This window comes from Cupressus sempervirens, chromosome 6 (genome assembly GCF_028749045.1).
Source record: "Cupressus sempervirens isolate cs-2001-9-10 chromosome 6, ASM2874904v1, whole genome shotgun sequence".
NCBI lineage: Eukaryota > Viridiplantae > Streptophyta > Pinopsida > Cupressales > Cupressaceae > Cupressus > Cupressus sempervirens.
Window position 1 is genome coordinate 348,126,762 of NC_143123.1, and position 18,282 is coordinate 348,145,043.

Here is an 18,282-nt window from a genome sequence, read left to right on the forward strand (position 1 = left end):
TCTTCCTCTAAATACAGTTGACATCTTCATAATACCACTCTATCATGTTTTGAGGTTGATGATGAGAAGATATTTTATAGCCAATACATTTCAATTGATTTTGTATGCTTATCGTGCCTAATTGTTGATATAGTTGATCTGGATTTTTATTGTTTCCTTTATTTATATATTTATTATCCCATAATAACTTCATTATAGTTGACTCTAATATTTCTCTAACAACATATATTTTGTGTACCCCATTAATATGTATACTTTATCTCTTTTTTTGTATTTTTCATTAGCTATCTTGGAGACATAGCAACATTGAATGCTCCCTCAAATTATCATTCACATATACTCTTTCTTGCATGGCTTCTTTACAGTCCTTGACATATCAATTTTAAACTCCTTCTTATCATATACTATTTCTACCTTCAATTTAGTTCATCCTATATTTCCAACTTCATAGGTGCTAAGCTTTATGCTTAGTCGCATACATGTAAAAATTTATTATAATGCCTTAATTTCTATCACTTATCTCTATTTATAGTGAAGGTAGCAACATCATACTAGTTGTAATGGATGGTAATTATGTATTCTCTTATTTGAAAGCATTCTTGTGTGCTTAATCCTTTCTTTGTCATTCCTTGTCTTTGTAGTTGTCTTATTCTTAGTTTTTCTGATATTTTTACTTAGTAGCATATATTTTTTATCTTGTAAATAACCAAGAATGATTCATATTATATCTTTCTTTTGTAAAGGATAGATAAGATATATGAAAGTGAAAATAATTCATCATTCTCTACTCTTTACTTAAACCAAGCTTTTGAGTTAATGGGAACATGTTTTTTTTAATGGTTTGTGGAATTAACTACATTTATGTAGAGTTATCATTGTTCTATTTATATAACAACTTTTTGTCATCTCAATATTGTGGAATTCAATGCATTTTAGATAAATAAAAAGAAGATATTGACATGCACTATGTACTCAAAATAATAAATTTAAATTATTAAAGACGTTCATTTGCAGCTAGAGCTTCCTCAAAATCTATACCAAAACTTGCAACAACAACAACTATTGCTAGTTCCAAGTTGTTACTTGACGTAGCAAAAAATTGTATGACAGACTAGGGATATGGGATTTTTTGAAAAATGCATATAAGTTTTGGATAACCTAGTCCATGTCAATGTAACTTCTCAAAACCTCTTCAACCAAATTAGCATGCTCCAGCTTCTCCTCCCTAAAGTGTTCAATAATAGCAATGGGTAAATAATTCAGCATCTTGGAAATGAACTTGATTTTATCCCTTTCCACATCCTTAACCACCAAAAAATTTGCCTTGGACAAAAAATGTAGTGAAAGATCAATGACAACACCTCATAGAATATTCTTCTGGATCAATAGCACATTGCATCCAATGGCTTTGATCTTCTTTATCATACCCAGAATATAATTCCTTTCCTCATTCAAAATGCTATCCATCATTGTATTATCAGAGACCACAATGTTCTGCTCAATGTCCATCTTGGGAGGTGAAATCTGGAACTTTATTATGTCAATCTTCACGTTCTCAATCTTGGTGGGGCCTCTAGCCATATGGCTTTCATTTTAATGAAACACCAAACCCTTAAACATCTTTGTATCATCAATAGTCCCACCCAATTTTTACAAAACTTTGATGTCCCTCAAATCTACAATGTTAGGCTTTGCAAGGTCGACAACATTCAATATGACGTCAATAGCAAGCAGGGCCAATAAGGTAGAATACTGGCTGACAACCTTATTGTTCAAAGAAGTTCTCACACTTTTCACCAAAGAGTCTTGGTCCATCAATTTGATAGGAATAGCCATGGTAGTTAAAACCTTGATGGTCTTCTAAGAGGCCTTGTGAAAGGCCTTTGACATAATGGTAGGATGAACACCCTTAGACAACAAATTCATGCATTGTTTAAGAATTGCACTTGCGATGACAACAATTGTTGTCATGCCATCATCAACAACAATATCCTAAGATTTTGAAAGCTCTACAAGCATTTTAGTGGTTGGCCAAGTTACATCTATTTTGTTAAGAATGGTAGCACCATCGTTGGTGATGATCACATCGCCTAAGGAGGTGCAAAGCATCTTGTCCATTCCATTGGTACCTAGTGAGGTTTGAACTACATTCATAATGGACTTCACTATGATGATGTCAGCATGTCAGATGACGTCCCTGCACTTGGTGTCAACATTTTTTTTTTTGGTAGCTAGTGCTACTTGCGGTGCTGCACTATGGTCGCCAATTTTTTTTTCCAAAACTTCTTTGTGTTGTCTACTTTGCCTCTCAAATCCCTAATATCAAATTAGTAGATCAAATATACTCTAATGAAACTTCAAGTGTCAGATGGAATTCCTCTCACTCAAACAAGTTTTTTCTTACTTCTTGATGTAGTCACTGGCGAATCCAAAGACTATATAATGAGCTCAAGCAAAGATGATGACTCCAATATAGAGCCCATCTATGACAAAGAAAATATAAATTGTTGAGAGTTGATTCCAATACAAGAAAGACAAAGATAACTAACATCTCTAGCACTCTACCCAACAAAGCATGGTAGATGACAGAGGAGTGGAAGGGAAACCGACAATCCACAACACAAAAATAAAATGAAGACACATAAAAAAATTGAACATGTACCAATATGATTAAAAATGTATTGAAGGTGTATTATGACCCAATCATTTTTTATCTTTAAATTCAAGTTGTCATCAAAATTTTGACGCAGTTTGTCATCAATGGTATAACAAACTCATTGAATCATCTCTAGCTAGTGTTGATACTTCGATGGGTTTTATCATCGATGGTATAACATATCCATTGAATCATCTCTGGTTGGCATCGATAGTTTGATGTTTTTAATTAGTTGTTTGTCATTGGCATGTGACATAGATGGGGATGATTTTTGACAGATCTTCTCGTCGATACATCATTAGTTGTGGAATGCATCGAATGTTTGACACAATTCTAGTGACGTTGACTTTCGATGTTTAACCATCAAAATTTTGACTAGAACTGCAATGAAAAATAGGTCCAAATTTACTAGTGTTTGTTTTTCCCTATCAATAAGTATCAAGTTGTGACATCAATATTAGTAAAATTCTATCAAAATAACTCCAAAGCCATAAAGAAACGAACATAATAATATGACATGTATTTCTATATAATTTGTACAATTACACTAATTAAGGTTTACCTTTACTAAAGGTGTGTGAGGAACATCCTCGGTTGTACCTTCTAGTGGATCTATGTCACCTTGTGAAAAATATTAGTAATTCTTAGTAATCAACAACAAAATGAAAGTAATAGACTTACCAAAAAAATTATTAATAAAATAGCAGATTATAGCTTGGAGTCAATATTAATTGGAGGCAATTGGTTTAAAATATGTTATACTTACCAATCCCATGATCGTCATTTTTTTTGTATCAACATTATTCAAATTGTAATCTATCAGAAACTCTTTATCGCACATACAAAAACATGATTTCCCTCCTGTGCCTTGAATATACAATTTGGTCACTTATTAGTTGACACAAGTTGAGAATTATTTATAAAACCTACAAGATTCCATGTTTCTTTTGGCCTTCCATCAATATACATAGTGATTCTTTTAATTTGATCATTTTCTTTGCATTGTATATAATTATCTGACAATACATATCTAAGCATAAATTATTTTTATTGCACAATCCGCATCCAATTATTGTAATTGTAACAAGGTACTACATACTCCATCAATACAACAACTTTATTATAATTGACATTTATTCTATCCATAGAAAATAAGCCCAAATCATGTATTGAATATGGAGCTATGTGATATATCCTTTTGTTAATAGAAAAATTAGTGTTAACTAGAGGTAGTTCCTTGGGTACCCATTCTTTCTAAAGATGTGTGTGTTGTAAGGGAACCTTCCTCTCACCTTTGGTCTCATTATCATAAGAACGTGATCCCCCCTTAGCAAGGAAAATTTTCATTTTTTTATTGAATTTTCTTCTAATCTTTTGACCTCTAGTTGATCTCCCTATTTTAGATCTACTAGATGTCTCACTTTTTTCTTTTATTCGCATATTTTCCTCACTCGAGGAAGACAGATCAGACAAATAACTATTTGGTGATACATATAATTCATCAAATGAGAGACATAGTATGACTAAAGTTGATGTGGATGGTAAAGATTCTACCACAAATAATGCATTATATCTATAGGGTTATTAACTTATACTTATCGATCCATGTCACTGTGCATGATTTTGGTCAAAAGAATTAAATTTCCTACATATGTAAAGCATTTATCTTAAGTGAGCCAAAAATAACATGATATGTATGCTACAAATTACATAAAAGAAAAAAGTTACATGATGCATTCATCGAAATCATTGTATATTTTCTAATTTCTTACCTCTACTTTATGTGTGCTACCTATGAAAATTCATTATATATACTCCATGACATTAGAGTTTAACACATAATAACTTGATTATAAAAACATATGAGTCATACAAATTTCTATGAATAAATCAATGCCTCATACATAAAATTGATCATACCTCAACATACATTTCATTAATCATGTCATTGATCATCATCTTCATCCATGTGATCATTGTGACTATCATCATCATCATCATCATCACACTTGTCCCATTCATCATCATCATCATTATTGTCAGCATCATCATCACAACCAACAACACCACCATCATCATCATCTTCTTCATCACCATTATCATGATCATCATCATCATGACCATAATCTTATTGATCATCACCATCTTCATTAGCATGGTCATGATTGTCGTCATCATCACCATCATCGTAAACATCACCAGAATCATCATCTTCTTCTTCTTCATCACCATTATTATATAACAATCATTCATGATCATCATTTGCTTCATCTTCTGATTCTTTAGAATCTTCTTCTTGCATCACATTATACTTTATTGGCCTTCCTCTTGGATCATGTCTAACAACAAATGACCAACCCAATTTATGTGGAATGCCAAAGTATAAGACTTGCTCACATTGTCTTGGAAGAACATAGGGCTCATCTCCATCTAGCTCAAATGACCTTGTATTAATCATTGTAAACCCACTATCATGTTTAATAACGGTCCTACCAAAGATCATTTTGATTTAGTCATAGCCTATACCATTTGACAACAAATAAAACTAATTTGAATGAGTTAGTCACACTCAAGTATGTCATCCAAAATGTCATAGTATCGATTTTCAAATTGTTAAGGATGTATGTCATTTCTAGATGAAATATTAGTGACCTCGAAGACTGCACTTATCCCAAAATCTCAAATTTTCTTTATTTCATCTAACATTTTTATGTAAAATTTACAGCCATGGTAGTACATAGCTTTGTCATGTTTGATATGCAATGATTCAAACATGTCAATATTATTTGTATCAATCTGTGACTTGACATTAAACTTATGGGTCATTAATAGTAATCTCATATGTACCTTTCTACCTCTTAAACCATATCCTAGATCAAGTACCATTGGTGTAACATTAGTAACTCCATTATGATAAGCTTCTTTAATGAATGATGCAAAACCATCCCATGTTAATGAGTGACCATTTTCTTGAGATTGTTGAATCCATTCCATCATCCAATCAAGATTGTTTGCAATATACAAATGTAGTGCATCCCAATTATGACCAACTATAAAGAAAATAAATTAACCACTTAGAAACAACATGTATTGAAGATTTATAAGAATTAATAAATTACAATAACATCTTATAATTACCTCTCACTTTCCTCAATCTACCTTTCCCCATCAAGTACTCCCCTTCGAATTTGTTAATAGTGTTGGGATCTCAAATGTGATCTACATGGATATTTATTACAAACTTGAGAACATATTCACTAATGTACACCATGATCTGGTATACCATATATCCCTCCATCATAGAAGCCATAGAACATGCTCTTTGTCAAATCTGTTGGAGTTCTTTAGAATAACTAGGGGGGGTGAATTAGTTATCCAAGGTCTAGATGTAAAAATAAAACTTTTTGCGTCTTAGTGAACCCATATCCATAAAACATATGCATGCATGCATCCATTAGTTCATACAATCACTTAAACTTGTAGATTATTGTTCTAGGTCAAAACAACTTTGTAGAAATGTAAACATAAAATAGAACACATTTGACACAGGGATTTTATGTGGAAACCCAATTTGATAAAAAAAAAACCACCAATAACATGCTACTCATTCTTACTCTTCTAAAGTGATGCCTTGTGAAAGGCCAACCCTATTAAAGGTTACAATACACACTGTTAAATATGACCTGGTTAAAGGATTTCAATCACCCTATTAGGAGTGAGCCTTGTTAAAGGACTTTAAATAATTCACTTGGAATGTCACCCAGTTAATGGATTTACAAATGACTATTAGGTCAACCTTAATCCAAAGGATTTACCCTAGACTGGTACAATGATTAGAAAGTAATAGTAAGGCTTGATCTGATAACAAATTTATAACTCACTTGCATATTATAGATCTCTATTTCAGTCCTCCATTCTGCTTGGCTTTCACACAATTCAACTCTGATAGCTTGTTTAGCCTTCAAGCATACATACTCTTAACCCTTCTTTCTTTGCTTGGTAATAGCAGTCTCTTCTATTCGATCATTGAATAAAGCAATACCTTAGACCTCTTGTCTAACTCAGGTTCTCAAAGATTGACCAACCTTTCTTTTGACTAGTCATCTATATAAATAGAAAATTAAGCTCTTGTGTCATTCATCCTTTATCGTCCATTTTAGGGTTAGGTTGGATTAGGTAGGATTGAATGAATCTTCCCATCCTTTTATTGTAGTCCCTTCGAGAAACTTCTCCTTCAATCCTCTTTGAATTCACCTCAAAAGTTTTTACCATAAATTCCATGCCATCAACTCATCATAGTTATCTTCCACCCATTTCAAAAAATTCAAGAAAATAAAATAGTTGGCTCAAATTTATTAAATCTACGATTTAACATGAATACTGGCACTTGGCATCAATATGTTGTCACTCGACTTCCAAACTATTCTTCCACTCATCTTCAACTAGATCATTCAACAAACACTAAATTTTACTGGTGCTCGACATCAGGGTAAACTTTAAGAAACCTCCCTCCAGAAAAAGATATAAATTATTGGCGAATCTTTCATTATTTTGAAAAACCAAATTGTTTTTATTGGTGAATCTCTCAATTTTTTATTCTAAATATTATTTACATTGGCAATTATTTTGGAATCATAATTTTTGAGTAGAAAATATTGGTGAATCTCAATAATAATAGGAAGTTCACTAACCGTCATGGAATATTACAAATCAAAATTGAACATATTTTATCTCATGGAAATTATGAAGATAATTACATTATATTTTAAATCAATACAAAAAATTAAATATTGGTAATATATCCCTAAACTAACGAATAATAATGATAATTATTGGTAAATTAATTTTAATTTCTTCGATAATATATAATATTTAGGTGAATAAAATCTAATCATGTATCGAATATTGTGACAAATCTTTGAGTTTAAATTTTTTAATAAAATAAACTATTGAGCGATTTTAAATATTTTAGAATTAAATTTAATAAAAATGTGGCAATTTAGATTGCATTAAATCTTAAATTATTAGCCAAATTATTAGCAAAAAAAATCTAAAATTTGTCAAATTATGAATATTCAGCACTAAAAAATACCCTACTCAACATCATCTAAACTTTACTTGGCTTATACTATATCACTCAGCATACACTGAACTTTCACTTTATTTGGCTCCAACTAATTTTTTGCTTGGCTTGCACTAGCTTTTCTCAACACCTACTATCCACTTGGTCAAGCTTGACAGACTCAATTCTTCTTACTTGTTCTTCTAGACTTTGTAAGTGTATCCAACCTTTGTAGCCTTAAGTAGAAAATCAATACACTATAACATCACTATCTTAGCTGATCTTTGTAATCCTTTTTCATATCATAACTCAAACTTTCTTCTAGGTTTTTTGTTATCACATTTGATCAAATCCTCTTCATCAATCAAACAAATGATAGTACTCAAGTCAACTAGGTAGTTATCTTACCAGCAAGTAGCAAGTTTGACATCAGTGACAAAATAATGATTGAAACACATTGTCATACTTATGTCAATCTGTTTTCAACAATCTCCCTCTTTAGCATTAATGGAAAACTATTACCAACAATAATACCAAAAAGAAAATAATTCCTTGTATTGAAATCTCTCCCTCTATCAGTAGCTTCGTCTTCTATATAGGCTACAAAATTTTGTTTTGATCAACAAACAATCAACTCATCCTTATGACTCCCTCTTGATCACTTCCTCTTTCTAGGTAGATGTAAGTCTTGTAGTAATTTCTCCCTCTATAGTAATTATTAGGTACACTATCTCCCTTTGAGTAGATATTCCATATTTCTTTCTTGTTCTCATTGTGTTTGGTATTCTTTATTTCTTCTCTATTTCTCTCTGGGTACACTATCTTAGGTACACTACACTATCTCCCTCTTTGACAACAATGCCAAACACTTGTCATCTTAATATGTAAATATGAACATTTTCAATTTCTCCCTCTGTCACCTAGCTTGTGACTGATCAACTATTCTAGCTCTTTGATTACTTTAGGTAACTCCGAAAGTAAGATCCACTACATCAATGTGTCACATATGTTAATCATCTCAATTGATGCAGGGCACTTTTCATGCTTCTTTAAATAGCCTTGATAGGGGTATCACCCCTAGTTTACCTCTTAGATACTCATGAGCATCCTTACGTAATGCCTCTTAGATACTCATGAGCATCCTTACTTAATGCTTTTGTGAAGATATCAGTTATTTGCTCTTTTGTTTTTACATATTCCATCTTCACCTCTTTGACCTTAACTAATTCTCTCAAGTAATGATACTTGATTGCAATGTTCTTAGTCTTTGTATGCATCATAGGGTTCTTTGATATATTTATAACACTTGTTTTATCATAGGGGTTCTTTGATATATTTATAACACTTGTATTATCACAATAAAGTATCACAGGTTTAGTGATTTCATCTTTTATACCTTTGAGTAGTTGTTTGATTCATACAATATTTGTATAATTTACTGTAGCAACAACATATTTAGCTTTAGCAGTAGATTGAGATATGTAATTTTTTTTCTTGCTAGTGTATGTAACCAAGCTTTTTCCTAAGAAAAATTATCCTCCGCTAGTGTTCTTTTTATCATCAATATTTCTCACACAATCAACATCAGTGTAGGCTCTTAACTCAAACTTCTCATTTCTATTGTAGTATAGACCATAGTCTTTTGTTCCTTTCAAATATCTCATTACTCTCTTAATAGCCATAAAATAATTCTCCCTAGGATTAGCAAAGAATATCACAACTATCTCAATAGATAATACAATATTAGGTTTGTTATGCACTACATATTGCAATTTTCCAATCATAGACCTATACAATGTTTGATTCACATCAGTTGAATCATCATTCTTTGATAATTTTTTTCATGTCACCATAGTTGTGCTTACTAGCTTAGAATATTCCAATCTAAAAAAATTTAGTATCTCCTTTATATACTTAGACTAAGTGATGTATATAGCATATTTCATCTAATACACTTGCAAACCCATAAAGAACTTGATCTCTCCAAACATAGAAATCTCAAATCCTTTCTTCATTTCATTTGCATAAGCTTTGAACACATAAAGTAGCTTAACCTCCAAATATGATATCATCAACAAAAATTTTAGATAGTAGAATACCTTTGCCTTTTTTTGTCTTCAAGTACATATTGATGTTATCATCAGTCCTCTCAAATCCAATTTTCACAAGATAATTGTAAAGCCTTTCATACCATGTTCTTGGTGCTTGCTTTAAACCATATAAAGCTTTGTGTAGTCTACATCCCATTTTTTTGTTCTTAGCATCAAAAAATCCTTCTAGTTGTTCTAGATAAACCTCTTCTTCCAATATGCCATTCACAAATGAAAATTTAACATCCATTTGATAAACTTTGAAACCTTTGTATGTAGATTATGCAAGCAGAGTTCTTACTCCTTCCAATCATGCAACAGGAGCGAATGTTTCTCCATAGTTTATTCCTTCTTCTTGTGCATACCTTTGCAAACAAATCTTTCCATATTCCTTGTGACTTCACCATTTTCATCTAACTTGTTTTTGTAAACCTACTTGGTGCCAATCACGTTTTTATCTTCTAGTCTAGGAACTAGAGTCCATGTCTTATTCTTCTCAAATTGTTCAATCTCTTCTTTCAAGGATTTACTCTAGTCCCCATCTTCTAAGGCATATTTCAATGTTTTAGGTTCATGCATGCTAAGAAAACATGTATCACTTCTTAGCTTGTTCCTTTTCATTGGTCTTGCATCTTTATCTTCAATAATTTGTGCAACAAGGTGATGTTTTTTGACATACTTTGACAATCTTGGTTCTGCTCTATTTTCCTCATTAGGTCTACCAACTTCTAAATCTCTTTCATGTACACTAATCTTAGAATCAAAATTTACCTTAGCTTCATTCTACAACTCAGCACCTGACTGTAGCTTGGTTCTTGAATGCAACTCAGCATTCATTGTATGTGACTCGGCAGTCACTAAAACTTGTTGTTGATTTCTAACTTGATTTACAACATCTTCATCAGTAGGCATACCTTCATAAAAGTATACAAACTATTTGTATTCCTCTGGCTCCTTCATAGGTTTAGCCTCATGTACCTCTATATATTCATCAAATTTCACATTTGTACTTTGCACAACTTTGTTAGTGTTAGTAATAAACATGTATAAGCTTTACTTTTTGTGGAATAGCCAAGGAATATACCTTCTTCACTTTTGCATCTAATTTACTATTCCTAAAATCTTTGAGAATATAAACTTTCTTCCAAATACCTTAAAATATTTTACATTGGGTGAGTATCCATACCGTAGTTCAAAAGGTGTTGAATGATTACCTTTCTTGATTTTCACATAGTTCAAGGTATAGATAGTTGTATTTATAGCCTCTCTCTAGTATTTCAAAGCAAGATTCTTCTCCATCATGAGTGTCCTAGCACAGTCCATTATAGATCTATTCCTCCTTTCAACAATTCCATTTTGTGGAGGGGTCCTAGGTGCAAATGTTCATCTTTTGATTCCTCTATCATTACAAAACATCTCAAACTCATTTGGTGTAAGTTATCCTCCTTTGTCAAATCTCATACATTTCAAGCTTTTACTTGTTTTCTTATCAACTCTTGTTAAGTACCATTTAAACATTTGGAAAGCATCAGATTTCTATTTCAGAAACATAACTAACATCATCCTAGAATAATTATCAAAAAATAACATAATGTACTTATCATATTTGTAGCTTTGCACATCAGTTGGTCCATACAAGTTAGTATGAACAATCTCCAAAATTCCTTTAGAGGTGTGAGTCTTACTCTTAAAACTTGACTTTTTCATTTTTCTTAACTGATATTGTTTGTAAATTATATTTTTAGGTTTCTTCAACTTAGAAAAACCTCTGACTCTTCTCATGTTATTGATGCTAACCAAGTTATCAAAATTAACATAAAAAAACCTTGTGTGTCATAACCACACACCATTAGATTCTACAACTAGACAAGTAGCATCATCCATATCAAGGTAGAATACATTAACTCTAGTCTTATCACCTTTTCCAATTATTTTTCCATCAATATAGTATATCTTAGCTATCTTGTTCTTAAACTCATCCTTGCAACCTAAAAAATTCAGCTATGACACACTCAACAAATTATAGTTAAGTCCTTCAACATAATAAGCATTGTTACATTTTAAAAAAATTGTGAGTTTGATAGAACCTTTTCCTTTTATTAGACAGGTGCATCATTACCAAACCTTACACTATTCCATCATAATAATTCAGGGTAACGAACTTACTTTTATCTCTATTCATGTGATTTGTACACTCACTATCAATGATCCCTCATTCTTGTTCACACAAGACACTAGTGCAGTTGCCTCCTCCTCATCAAAATCATCTTTCATTGCAACATACAACACTTCATTATCAAGATCGTTAGATCCATATTTAGTTTCCTCTTCTACAATATAGCAAGACTTCTTGCCTTTGTCTTTGTAAACTTTGTTGACCTCATCTCTTCTACTTCTATATTTGTCTCCACTTCTATTACTTTTCTTCTGTGGACATCTAGCAACAATATGACCAACCTCATTGCAATTAAAACACGTGATAGGTAACTTACCTTTGAATTTGTCTTTAGCTCTATGAAATCACCTTGCTAGTAGTGCTTCAATTTGTTCTACATCCTCTTCATTTGTATCACTATCACTAGAAACATATTTTACCTTTTTCTTCTTCTTCTCATTAAGTTCCCTCAACGATAGCTTAGCTTTGAAAGCAAATTCAAAATTGTCAGATTTGAAGTTGTCAAAATTAGATAGCTCAAAAGCAATGAGCCTACCTACAAGACCTTCAAGAGTCAGATTAGAACCTAGTATACATCTCAGTTCTTGTATTGCAAAAACTCTAATAGCATAGATGGGCAGCAATGTTCTCAAAAAATTTCTCAATATAGTATCACCATCTATCTTACCAGTAGAACCTATTATAGAATTAACAACATCTTTTATTCTTGAGCAATATTGAGCAACATTCTCACCTTCTTACATCCTCATATCATTGAACTTACCTCTAAGACTTTTAGATTTGGCTCTCAAAACATTTGCATCTCCTCCATAGATGGTGTGAAGAGTATTCCACATCTTCTTTTCACTATCACAACCTTTGATGTCATCAGACCCAACATAACTTAGGGTAGAGGCAATCTCCAACATTGCCTAATTGTGTTCTTTCTTCTTTTTCAGAACTTTAGCAATTAGGGTTCTAGTAGGATCAACATTCTTAGTGGTGATGGTAGATTGTGCATAGTCTCCAAGACCTCCTAGGTGTAGCTTCATAAGACTTTTCCATGCAGGGAATTTTTTCTTGTTAAGCTTGGGTGCCTCTCTTTTTGACATTTTGATCTTTTTCTTCTAATACCTTCAAACTAGTCCTTCTAAGTAGATGGCTCTGATACCAATTGTTGGAATTCTTTATAATAAATGAGAGGGGGGGTGAATTAGTTATCTAAGGTCTAGATGCACAAATAAAACTTTTCACAACTTAGTGCACCCATATCTATAAAACATATTCATGCATGCATCTATTAGATCATACAATCACTTAAACTTGTAGATTATTGTTCTAGGTCAAAATAACTTTGCACAAATGTAAACATGAAACATAACAGATTTGATAACACATTTGACACTAGGACTTTACATGGAAACCCAATTTGGTAAAAACCACCAATAACATGCTACTCATTCTCACTCTTCTGAAGTGATGCCCTATAAAAGGCCAACCTTGTTAAATTTTACAATACACACTATTATATGTGACCTAGTTAGAGGATTTCAATCACCATGTTAGAAGTGAACCTTGTTAGAAGACTTTAGATCATTCACTTGAAATTTCACCTAGTAAAGGATTTGCAAATGACTATTAGGTTAACCTTAATCCAAAGAATTTACCCTAGACCGGTACAATAATTAGAAAGTAATAGTACGGCTTGATCTGATAACAAATTTACAACTCACTTACAGATTACATATCTTTGTTTTAGTCCTCCATTCTGCTTATCTTTCACACACTTCAGCTCTAATATCTTGTTCACCCTTTAAGCATTCATACTCTTAATCCTTCTTGATTTTCTTGCCAATAGTAGGCTCTTCTATTTGGTCATTGAATGAAGCAATACCTTAGACCTATTGTCTAACTTAAGTTCTCGAGCATTGACCAACCTTGCTTCTGACCAACCATCTATATTAATAGAAAATCAATTTTTTTGTCATTCATCCTCTATTGTCCATTTTAGGGTTAGGTAGGATTAGGTAGGATTCAATGAATCTACCCATCTTTTTATTTTAGTCCCTTCTAGAAACTTCTCCTTCAATCCTCTTTGAATTCACCTCAAAAGGGTTTACCATGAATTATGTGCCACCAACTCATCATAGTTATCTTCCACATGCTTCACAAAATTCAAGAAAACAAAATAGTTAGCTCAAATTTATCAAATCTATGATTTAATATGAATATTGGCACTCAACATCAATATGTTATCACTCGGAAAACACTAAAGTTTACTTATGCTCGGCATCAACTAAACTTTACTCGACTTACACTATATCACTTGGCATACATTGAACTTTCACTTTACTTAGCTCTAACTAATTTTCTACTCCACTTGCACTAACTTTTCTCAGCACCTATTGTCCACTTGGTCAAGCTTGACAGACTCAATTCTTCTTACTTGTTCTTCTAGACTTTGTCAATGTACTTCTAGACTTTGTCAGTGTATCCAACCTTTGGAGCCTTAATTAGATAATCAATACACTATAACATCACTATCTTAGTTGATCTTTGTACTCCTTTTTCATGCCATTACTTAACATTTCTTCTAAGTGCTTTTGTTACCACATTTGATCAAAGCCTCTTCATCAATCAAACAAATGATAGTACTCAAATCAACTAGGTGGTTATCTTACCAGCAAGTTGTAGGTTTGACATCACTAAAAAAATAATGACTAAAACACATTCTCATACTTATGTCAATCTATTTTCAATAGAACCAAGCCCTTCATAAATTTCAAGTTCCTCTCAATCATCCACATTGACCTAGTTTATACAGGCCCACACAATTCAATCTCCTCAACTTGATGTATGAGGTAGTGTTCTTGAGCATTGTAAAAATTTGAAGGTAGACACTTTTTCATTTCACACATAAGTTGGAGAATTTTTCTTTTCCAATATTTTATATCTTTTTTATCAATTTCTTTAGATGATAACCACCTAACAAATATTCAACATGTAAGAACATATAAATGAGATTTTATAAAAATAAATATAATAAATAACATAAAAAGTAAAGCAAGTCGTAAATATAATATGTGTACAACAAATCTAAGAAATAATACTTCTAACCTAATATATTTTCCAAGATCATATATAACTTGTTTAACACTATTGTCAAACTGGTGTGGGAGGGATAGAGGTAGGACGTATTGCAATAATTTTAAAAAAAATGTTTTCAATATATTACAAAATAATGAAATAAAAAGTATATGCAATTTTACAAATATATTGTAAATAGACAACATGACTTACCTTGATGAAGGTATGCCAATCATGTGTTTTCAACCCTTGCCCAAAATCACCTTTCTTTGATGCAAGACTGCTTATATTTGTAGCAAATCCTATGAGAATTTTTATTTTTTATGACTTCTTTTAATGCATCACTTTTTTTCTCTATTAATAATCAAGGAAAGGAACTCGTATTTATGCAGTCTCCATTGTTGTTTGATTCAATGAAATTTTTTAGTGCATGATTGGATTCATGAATGTCATTAAAAACTTTTGGCAATTTTTTCTTTGTCATACCTTCCATCTAATATTTTCCATAGTTTCTATGTTACATTCTTTCCAATATGCATACCATCAAACAAATGCATGATTGAGAGATCCTTATAGTATGACAACCTCTTAAATTGAGTAGGGTAACTTTTTATTCCTCTAGGAAGTTGGTCATTGATGCCTTGATGACCTTTACAAGCATCAATTACATCATTACTAAATAAAAGACAATATCAAAATATAAATTTCAAACAAAAATCATTAGATCGAATGGCATTACCTCGACGATTTAGTCTATTATATTCCAACTTTTATAGATGAGGTGTCATTCTTCATTGCCTTGATGTTGTCTCTTCTTTCCCATTAAAATGATGTTTTTTAGTAATTTGATACTTATGATTATTGTGGAGAAAATGCCTAAATTCATCAAACACTTACTTTCATAAACTTCTTAAATGATGAGATTTCATCTTTGGACCACAAATTGGACATGCAAATTTTCCCTTTGTTTGAAGACCTAAGTGATCATGCACAATTATCATGCGCAACTTAAACATACAACAATAATGTATAACCACTATAACATACTAAAAATATGACCTTAACAAGAAAACATATCGCAAAACTGAGTTATCCCAGGGGCATCATGTATTGTCCATATAAATATTGCATGGAATTGAAATTGTCTTTGTTTTATTGGTCTAGAGATGTCATATATAGTGACCACATTCCATAACTTCAACAACTCGTCAATAAGGGGCTCAATATACATGTTCATATCTTTAACTTGGTATTTACCTAGTTGATTGATCACAAATATTACATAATTATTATGACCATTTTGATGCGGTGTTTATAAATTAATTTAGATAACTATTAAATAAAAAAATACCTGGTACAATCATTAGCAACATTATGTGCTCCCTCTTTATGGACATCTAAGGAGGAATGTTATTGTTAATAACAAAAATAGGTCACACTGAGTAAACAGATCTTATATCTCTAAATGGATTGACACCATCTACTGCCAATGAAAGCTTCAAATTATAAGGTTCTTAAATATTGGCCACCCATCTTCTATGTCCTTAAATAAAAAACCATCCGCAAGCATTCACATAATTTCATCTTGACTTCTATTGTGTGCATGGTAATCTATAAATTGTATCAAGCTAGTGTATCGAGCTATTACACTTGAATAATCTTTCAAGATGTGGAATAATGGGAATGTACTGAAGAACCTTGCGTAGCATCTTTTTTGTTATTTGATCTAAATAGTATCTACTAATATGACAATTAGGGCATTCTATTGCAAATTCATGTTATTTATGATATAGAATGTGATTCTTGGGACATGCATGTATTGTTTGATACTTCATCCCAATTTGATTCATAATAGTAGATAATTCTTTGTACGAGCGAGGTAGAATGTTTGATGGTGGTAACAAAAACTCACTTATCAACCTATAATAATAAATATGATTTGTTAATATAATGAATAGTAATGGTATGCTAACATTGAAGATGACAAAAATGGCATAACTTAGCATACGCGACATTGATACATTGGATAAACCATTCATAACCTTCAAGTTCACCAACAACACTATAGCAGAGAGAAGAGTTGTTTGGGAGCCTTGGTATAGGGGCTCGTATGTCTTTTCAGGTATAGGTATATCAAGACCATCTTCATCATCATTATTAGATGGGATAGTACAATCATACTGATCATCTTGATCGGTTGCGCTAATACTATCTTCTTCAATCATGTTCTCTAGCACATTATCAGCTATGTCAATACCATCATCTTCAATTGTGTCCTCTATTGTAGGATCATCTTCTTCTATGGGAGCATTATCCTCAGCTTAGATATTCACACCTCCATGTTCCTCCAATTGGAAATCCACATTGACCAATGGACAAAAATTGTTCCCCCCTTCAACATGACCATATTGCCTACAATAACTCTGAGCTATTTTGATTAAAATTCTCCAATTCTTTAAGCCCTTATACTTTTGCAAGGACAATTGCATTTATCTACTTTTCTTTAGAACGCAGACCACAGTGTAGCAATTGTCTCATTATTTTGTTTTGGTTTCATATTGGCAGGTGTGGTCTTTCTTCATAGGAAAATATTCGAGCTATAAATATACAAAATGTAAACATACAAGCATTAGTAGTATCTTGTATGTAATGAAAAATAATAAAATATTATAAGATTATACAAGATTTGTTAAAAATGGATTGATACAAGAATGATAAATGTGTTTCAATTATTATTTTGCCATTGATGTCAAACCTACTACTTGCTAGTAAGACAATTGCTTATATGATTTGAGTACAATCATTTATTTGATTAATGAACAAGATTCGATCGAATGAGGTAACAATAGCACCTAGAGGAAATATTGAGTTATGATATGCAAAAGGAGTACAAGGATCAGTTAAGATAGTGATATTATAGTGCATTGATAATATACTTAAGGTTGTAAAGGATGGTTACACTAATTAAGTTTAGAAGAGCAAGTTAAACGAAGTATGTATGTCAAGCTTAACATTCTACACAATAGGTCTCAAGCAAAGTTAGTGTAAGTTGAATAGAAAATTAGTTCAAGCCGAGCAAAGTCCATTTCAGTGTAAGCTGAGTGATACAATGTAAGCTGAGTAAAGTTTAGTTGATGTTGAGCAATAGTTTACTTTAGTTTGTGCCAAGTGATTTGATAAAGGATGTTGAGTAATGCAATATGTGTTGAGCATCAAAAGCCAATTAATGTCA

General features: G+C 31.9%; 1 pseudogene; it reads right to left on the reverse strand.

Annotated features, from left to right (window-relative positions):
- Positions 1-1,158: 1,158 nt before the first annotated feature.
- Positions 1,159-18,282, reverse strand: part of LOC149552552 (T-complex protein 1 subunit delta pseudogene) — a 31,986-nt pseudogene continuing 14,862 nt past the window's right edge.